The sequence below is a fragment of the Chiloscyllium plagiosum genome, chromosome 21 (assembly GCF_004010195.1).
Source record: "Chiloscyllium plagiosum isolate BGI_BamShark_2017 chromosome 21, ASM401019v2, whole genome shotgun sequence".
In the NCBI taxonomy this organism is placed as follows: Eukaryota; Metazoa; Chordata; class Chondrichthyes; order Orectolobiformes; family Hemiscylliidae; genus Chiloscyllium; species Chiloscyllium plagiosum.
In genome coordinates, this window is record NC_057730.1 from 59,677,767 (window position 1) to 59,686,140 (window position 8,374).

Sequence of the window (8,374 nt, forward strand, 5' to 3'; positions counted from 1 at the left end):
GTCTCTCCCTCCTGTCCCTCCCTCCCTCTCTCTCTGACACACTGTCTCCCTGGTTCTTCCCTCTCCCTCTGACCCAGAGACTGGGGGGGAGGGAGGTTGGTGGTGAGGCTGCATGTGGGGGTTTGGGGTGAGATGTGGGAGGAAGGGAAAATAGGGTAGAGACTGTATTGTGGAAGGGAGACAGCGATGGCAGGACAGTGAGAGTGAAAGTGAGTGGGAGGGGGAGAGGGAAGAGTGGGGGCAGGTGGAGAAGCCAGGATTGGGTGTGTGTGCGTGTGTGTGTGAGGGAGGCAGGACGAGGGTGAGTGAAAGGAAGAGGTGGTGAGAAAGAGTGAGTGTGCAGAGAGGGAAGGAGAAATGTGGAGAAAGAGTGGGGAAGAGGAAATGGGGAGGCCAGGTTGCAGTGGGGAGGAAGAGGGAATTTAACCCAGCTCCTGAGCTCACGTCCCTGTGCCCTCCCCTTCCCTGAGGCCCAGGACTTGGGGCTGAGTCTGTCTCTCTCCAGATCAGCTTCTCTAACACAAAGACACACAACAACATCTGTCACTCTGCTTCTCGGCACGCTTTAATCAACATTTTCATTGTTTACAAATGGAACTGATGGATGCAGTCAGTGGGATGGTGCCTTTTCTCACTGGCCCCTGAGTTGTGAGAAACATTCAAATGTTTCGTGTAACCCCACTGTGGGATAAGGATGGACAAACCAGCGCTACTCTCAATCTGTTACCATAGCGACAGGCTTCTCCATCGCTAAAACACTGAACTGAAATGAGAAAATCCCGGATGGATTGATTAATGAGGGAATTTGATGGATGGATGGATTTGAGTGAAGGGATATTTCAGCACATTCTTCAGCTGCTGTCTGAACTTAGTCTGGGTCACGGCATAAATCGCGGCGTTTGTGCAGCAACTCAGGAGCTGCAGCATGAAGCCCATTTCCTGCACAAAGGGATGGAGAGACACAGACTGATACCCAATAAACCGCATCCGGTACAATATAGAATACAGCATTAACGTTGTCCACAACAGGATGAAATTGACCGAGATCACAAACAGTAAAATGATGGATTTTTTTCGGTTTCTCATTTCAGTGTCAGACTGAGCGTCCCCATTGGTGTGAGCCCGGAGTCCAGGGGCGGTTCCCCAGTGAATACCGAGCCGTGAGCATAAAATACCAGGAAATGTTCTTTAAACAGCTCAGCACAGTCACTGCTCCCAGAACCACAGCCGCCGTTTTCTCACTGCAATATTTACTTTTCTGTTCTGGCAACAAATGGCCACAAACCGATCAAAGGTGAAAGTGACGGTGAATCAGACAGAGCAGTCAGTAGCTGCATAAACCAGGACGGCGTGGATATTACACACGCGGACGTAGTACATCAGGAAATAAAACTGTTCCCGATAAACAATGGGAATGTGTCTCAGGATCAGGTCGAGGATAATGACCAGGAGATCCGCCGCTGCCATGGCCCCCAGGTAACGTCTGACACATGGACATAATCCATAATCTTTATAAAGCAGGACGTAGATGGTCACTACGTTAACTGTGAGGAAGGAAAACAAACCCATTATCCATCAGACTGGAGGCAAAGGGACTCGTTTGATTGGGGACCCAGTGAGATTTTCAAATGTGTCCCTGCATTCAGGGATTTATTAAAATAATTGGAGCTGGAATAACAAATGGGAAGTTCGGAATTACTGACAAAAATGTGACATAAACCACAAGAAACCCTCCCTCCCCAAACACACAGAGACACATCCATAAGGACAGATGGTTTCTGGAACATTCCCACACACTCGATCACTCGAGAGCGGACACAAGTCACTCCTTCCCAATTCCTAATACGGAGGGTGGAAACGTTGCTGTCCTGAAGGATTCTCTCCCAGTTTCCTGAAGACAAACGGAGTTTGAAAATTTCAGCAAATTGTGGTCGATCCTGTGTTATGAAGCAATGTAACCGCAGGGAAAACGTATTCACCCCTTTAACAGCCTGAGGGCCCTTCGGATCAGGGTATCCTTCTCACTGGAACCGGATCTCTTCCGTCGGGATCGTATCGTTTGTTCAATTGACTGAGATCCGGCCGTTCACAAACAATGTCAGGGACAGAACGTTCCGGGGAATGTCAGTTATAGAATGTTGGGGACAGAGCGTTCCCGGAAGTGTCAGTTATAGAATGTCAGGGACAGAACGTTCCGGGGAATGTCAGTTATAGATGTTCGGGGACACAACATTCCAGGGAATGGCAGTTATAGAATGTTGGGGACAGAACGTTCCGGGGAATGTCAGTTATACAATGTCGGGACAGAACGTTCCGGGGAATGTCAGTTATAGAATGTCGGTGACAGAACGTTCCGGGGAATGGCAGTTTATAGAATGTAGGGGGAGAATGTTCGGGGGAATGTCAGTTATACAATGTCAGGGACAGAACATTCCGGGGAGTGTCAGTTATACAATCTCGGGACAGAACGTTCAGGGGAATGGCAGTAATAGAATGTTGGGGACAGAACGTTCAGGGGAGTGTTAGTTATTGAATGTCAGGGACAGACCGTTCCAGGGAATGGCAGTTATAGAATGTCGGGGACCGAACGTTCCAGGGAATGGAAGTTGTAGAATGTCCGGGACAGAACGTACCAGGGAATGGCAGTTCTAGAATGTTGGGGACAGAATGTTCGGGGGAATGTCAATTATAGAATGCCCGGGACAGAACATTCTGGGGAATGTCAGTTATAGAATGTCGGGGACAGAACGTTTAGAGGAGAGTCAGTTATCGAATGTCACGGGCAGAGCATTGCGGGGAATGTCAGTTATAGAATGTTGGGGACAGAACCTACCGGGGAATGGCAGTTATAGAATGTTGGGGACAGAACGTTCCAGGGGATGTCTGTTATAGAATATCGGGGACAGTACGTTCCGGGGAATGTCAGTTATAGAATGTCGGGGACAGAACTTTCAGGGGAGTGTCAGTTATAGAATGTCAGGGACAGAACGTTTAGAGGAGAGTCAGTTATCGAATGTCACGGGCAGAGCATTGCGGGGAATGTCAGTTATAGAATGTTGGGGACAGAACCTACCGGGGAATGGCAGTTATAGACTGTTGGGGACAGAACGTTCCGGGGGATGTCTGTTATAGAATATCGGGGAAAGAACATTCCAGGGAATGGCAGTTATAGAATGTTGGGGACAGATCGTTCCAGGGGATGTCTGTTATAGAATATCGGGGACAGTACGTTCCGGGGAATGTCAGTTATAGAATGTCGGGGACAGAACTTTCAGGGGAGTGTCAGTTATAGAATGTCAGGGACAGAACGTTCCGGGGAATGACAGTTATAGAATGTCGGGGACAGATCATTCCAGGGAATGGCAGTTATAGAATGTTTGGGATAGAACGCTCTGGGGAATGGCAATTATAGAATATCAGGGACAGAATATTCCGGGGAATGGCAGTTATAGAATGTCGGGGGCAGAACGTTCAGCGGAATGTCAGTTATACAATGTCAGTGACAGAATGTTCCAGGGAATGGCAGTTATAGAATGTTGGGGACAAGATGTTCCGGGGAATGGCAGTTATACAATGTCGGAGACAGAACGTTCCAGGGAATGGCAGTTATAGAATGTTGGGAACAGAACGTTCCGGGGAATGTCAGTTATAGGATGACGGGGACAGAACATTGCGGGGAATGTCAGTTATAGACTGTCGGGGACAGAACGTTCCAGGGAATGTCAATTATAGAATGTCAGGGACAGAACGTTCCGGGGAATGTCAGTTATAGAATGTCGGGGACAGAACGTTCTGGGGAATGGCAGTTATAGAATGTTGGGGACAGAATGTTCCAGGGAACACCTTGAAATGTCCATCACCTTTCCCCCCTACTCACCCCACCAACATGATGTACTGTGCCTGGACACACGGTAACATTAATTGGGTGAGAGATAGAGGGTACAATCGCAGGAATGGGAACGAAAGGCATTGCCAGATCAACTGAAAGTGTTAGGTATACCACATTCTCAATCCACCTAACAGAACCAGCCCAGACACCATAAACCCAGAGGAGATATCTGTTTACCGTGGAACACTGTGCAGACCAGGCCAATGTCCTGCTCAGTACAACCCAGCAATCTGTACAGATTCATCCATTGCACTGTTCAATACAACCAAGCAATCTGTCCAGATTCATGCGTTGCACTGGTCAATACAACCGAGCAATCTGTCCAGATTCATCCATTGCACTGGCGAGAGATAGGATTTACATACATTTGAAAAGGCAAGGGCTGATCGGAATAGACAACATGGCTTTCTGCATGGGAAATCATGTCTCATTAATTTGGTTAAGTTTTTTGACGAGGTGACAAAGAAGATTGATGAAGGCAGTTTGGTTGACATTGTCTATATGGACTTCAGCAAGGTGTTCATTTAAAGAAAAAAGAGCAAAGGGACAGGCCCGTCACCCTCCAAGCCTGTGCCGATCCAAATGTACTGACTAAATCTGTCGCCCAATTCCTAAGCAACTGTATCCCTCTGCTCCCCACCTACTCATGCATCTGTCCAGATGCATCTTAAATGAATCTACCGTGCCTGCCTCTACCACCTCCGCTAGCAACGCGTTCCAGACGCCCACCACCCTCTGTATGAAGTACTTACCGCGTGTATCGCTCTTAAACATTCCACCTCTCACTTTGAAAGCATGACGTTTCGTTATTGAATCCTTCACCCTGGGAAAAAAGATTGTCTCTATCCACCCTGTCTGTACCCTTCATGATTTTGCAAACCTCAGTCAGGTCCCCCATCAATCTCCTTTTTTCCAGTAAAAATAAACCCATCCTACTCAACCTCTCTTTATAGCTAGTATTTAATTGTGATTGGTAGACAGATTAGTAAGTTTCAGTCACATGGGATACAGTGGAAGCTAGTACAATTGGCTTGAAGGAATATAGATATTTTTCAGACTGGAGGTTTGTGAGCAGCACTGTGCTGCAAGACTCAGTACTGCGTTCACTGCATTTCATCATTTATATAAAGGATTTAGATGTGAATATCGGGGCCATAGTTAGTAAGTTTACAGATGACATCAGAAAGGTGGTGTAGGAGATTATCTCAGAGTCCAACGAGACCACAACTAGGTGGAACAAAGGGGTAAGGAGTGACAGATGAATTTTAATTTAGATAAATACGAGGTTTTTCATTTTAAAAAGGTAAATCAGGGCAGCGGTTATACACTTAATGGTAAGTTCCTGGGGTGTGTTGTGGAACAAAGGGACCCAGTGCTGCAGGTACATTGTTCCTTGAAAGTGGAATCGCAGGTAGACAGAGTGGTGCAGAACACATTTGGCACATTTGGCTTAATCAGTCAGAGCATTGAGTATAGGAGTTGTGGTGGTATGTTGCATCTGTACAGGATGTTGGTGAGGCCAATTTAAGAATACTGCGTACAAGTCGGTTTTCTGCAGAAATGACTTACACGCATGTTTCAGGACTGGAGGTTTGAGCTTGAGGGAAAGGCTGATTAGGTTGAAGTGTTGCCCCCTGGAGCGTCAGAGGTTGAGGGGTGACATTATAGAGTTTATATAATCATCAGGGGCATGGATATTCTGAACAGCTACGCTCTGCTCCCCAGGATAGGGGAGTCCAGAACAGGACAGCATAGGTTGAAGGCGAGAGGGCGAATGATTTATAAGGGACCTGAAGATAAGTGTTTCACACAGAGAGTGGTGTGTGCACAGAAAGTGCTGTCAGAGGAAGTGCTGAAGGCGGTTACAATCGCACATTTTAAAAAAGTTTCTGAAAGAGGAGGGATATTGGCCAAATGCTGGCAAATGGGAGACTGGATCAGATTTGATATCTGATCGGAGTGAACAGATTGGACTAACGGGTCAGTTTCTGTTCTGCATGACTCTCTGATTCTACAAGAGGGATGATGAAAAATTCTGAACGGACCGTTCAAGTTGGAATTCTCTTCACTGGAAGTTTATTGTGCCTCTATGTTCACATTGATTGAAAACTGCATTCGTTAAATATTTGACAGAGAAGTGAGTCACGCAAAATGGGACGCAGATAGGAAAGTGAGACTGAGACCACAGCCTGATCAGCCACGATCTTAGTGCCTGGTGGAGAAGATTCAATATATCTAATGACTCACTCCTGCTCCTCAGTCCCATATTTCTGTGTTCCATTCAGCCCCTCAAACCTGCTGGGCAGAAACAGTTGGATGTCACTTACTCCTATAACCTGGTGCACAGAAACATTCAGCCCTTCAAGACTGTCACACACGCTTTAAAGTGATTTGGGAAATGCAATTGGAAAATCCAGGCACGGGTATGAAAGAGGCTCATCATCTCTCGTCATACAGCTTCCCCTCTCTGCAATTTGTGCTTCATTTGTTGGTCATGTTGTAGACCCAGATTCACTGTGAATACAGCCCACATACCTCACCAAGCAATGGCTCACAAAGTGATCTTGTCGCCCTGACTGCAATATACAATAACAGAACATCCATGAAAAAACACCCACGAACTTCCCAATAGCAGAATGTGAGAACATCAGAAACAGGGGCATGTCGTTCACTCCCCAGCATGCCTTGCCCTTCACTAAGATCGTGACTGATCCTCTTCCATACCCAATTCTTCATAGCCCTCAACTCTCTGACAGATCAATATCCATCTACCCCCTCTTCAAATACTTTCAGTCATCGAGCTCCCCGAACATTCTTGAGAAGAGAAATCATGACATTCAATCCCACCTGTTTGAAGAAAACCCTTGCTGCTCCTACATCATGGTCTATTGATATGAACAAAAGGGGTTGATACAAGGGTTCAGGTAAAAATGACTGGCCCTGATATCAAGGCAGTGGTTGCCTTCAGTTGACATCAAGGAGCTTAACAAAACTGGACTTAATGGGAATCAGAGTAAACTCTCCGGTGTTTGGAGTCAAACATGGCACAAAGGAAGATGTTCATCATCTCAGTCCAGGGTCACCTCTGTGGTAGACCCTCAGGTTAGCTTCCTCTTCACAAACATGTTCAGCTGCTTCATCAATGTCTACCCGCCCCCACCCTCCCCACCATAAGATCAGAAGTGGGGATAGTCACAGGAGATTTCACAATACTTAGAACATTTTGTCCCCCCGTCAGCTCCTGAACCAGCCTGTGTCCATTGCTGTTTGTTATCTATGATTTGGTTGAGAATGTACTAGGCATGATTATTAAGTTTGCAGATGACACAAAAGTAAGTGGGAGCGTGATCAGTGAGGAAGTTTATCAGAAATTGCAGCAGAACTTTAAGCACGTGGGGAAGTGGGCCGAGAAATGGCAAATGGAATTTAATATTGAAGCGTGAGGTCTTGCATTTTGGAAACTCAAATCAAGATAGGAGTTTCATGATGAATGGGAGGGTCTTAAGGGGTGCAGTGGGCAGAGAGACCTTGGAGTTCAGGTGCATGGTTCTCTAAGAGTGGAGTCACAGGCAGACAGGACAGTGAAGAAGGCTTTTGGCACACTGACCTTCATCAGGCAGGCCATTGAGTATAGAAGTTGGGAACTTATGATGCAGTTTCACAGGACTTTGTTAACGCCGCACTTGGAGTATTGTGTTCAGTTTTGTCACCTTGTTATAGGGACGACGTTGTTAAATTAGAAAGAGTGTAGAAGAAATTTACAAAGACGTTGCCAGGACCCAATGATCTGAGTAATCGAGAGAGGTTGGACAAGCAAGGTCATTTTCTTTAGCATGTAGGAGACTGAGGGAGTCCTGATAGAAATTGATAAAATCACGAGAGGTATGGATGGGGTGAATGCTCTCAGACTTTTTCCAAGCTGTGGAGAATAGAGGATTAGATGGGATCAGTTTAAGGTTAAAGGGGAACGAATAAAAGGGAACCTGAGGGGCCACTTCTTTACACAGAGGCTGGTACGCGGATGAGCTGCCAGCAGATGTGGTTGAGGGGGGTACATTAACAACATTTCAAAAGCATTTGAATAAATATGTGGATAGGAAAGGACTGGAAGGATATGGGCCAAATGCAGGGAAATGGGGTTAGCGTGGAAGGACATTTACAAGGTGGAGTCGAACCCCTCTGTTAATTAAAACCAAACAACCAGTAAAGCTCGCTTCACCTCATAATCTGTTAAAATATGAGTGACACAGATCTCCTACCGACCACTATTAAACAAAAAATTAACAAGTTAGTTTCTTAACTTTAATAGTGAACACTAAACAACAACTATTCACAAATACAAGCCCTTCTTTTCTTAGCTACTTACTATCTGATTCCACCTCTGTAAAAATATGCTGTTCCAACAACCCACACATTAAACATTACAATCTCAAGACCATACAGTGTCTATCTTCCCCGCTGTGTTCACTCTTCCAGCTGCTGATC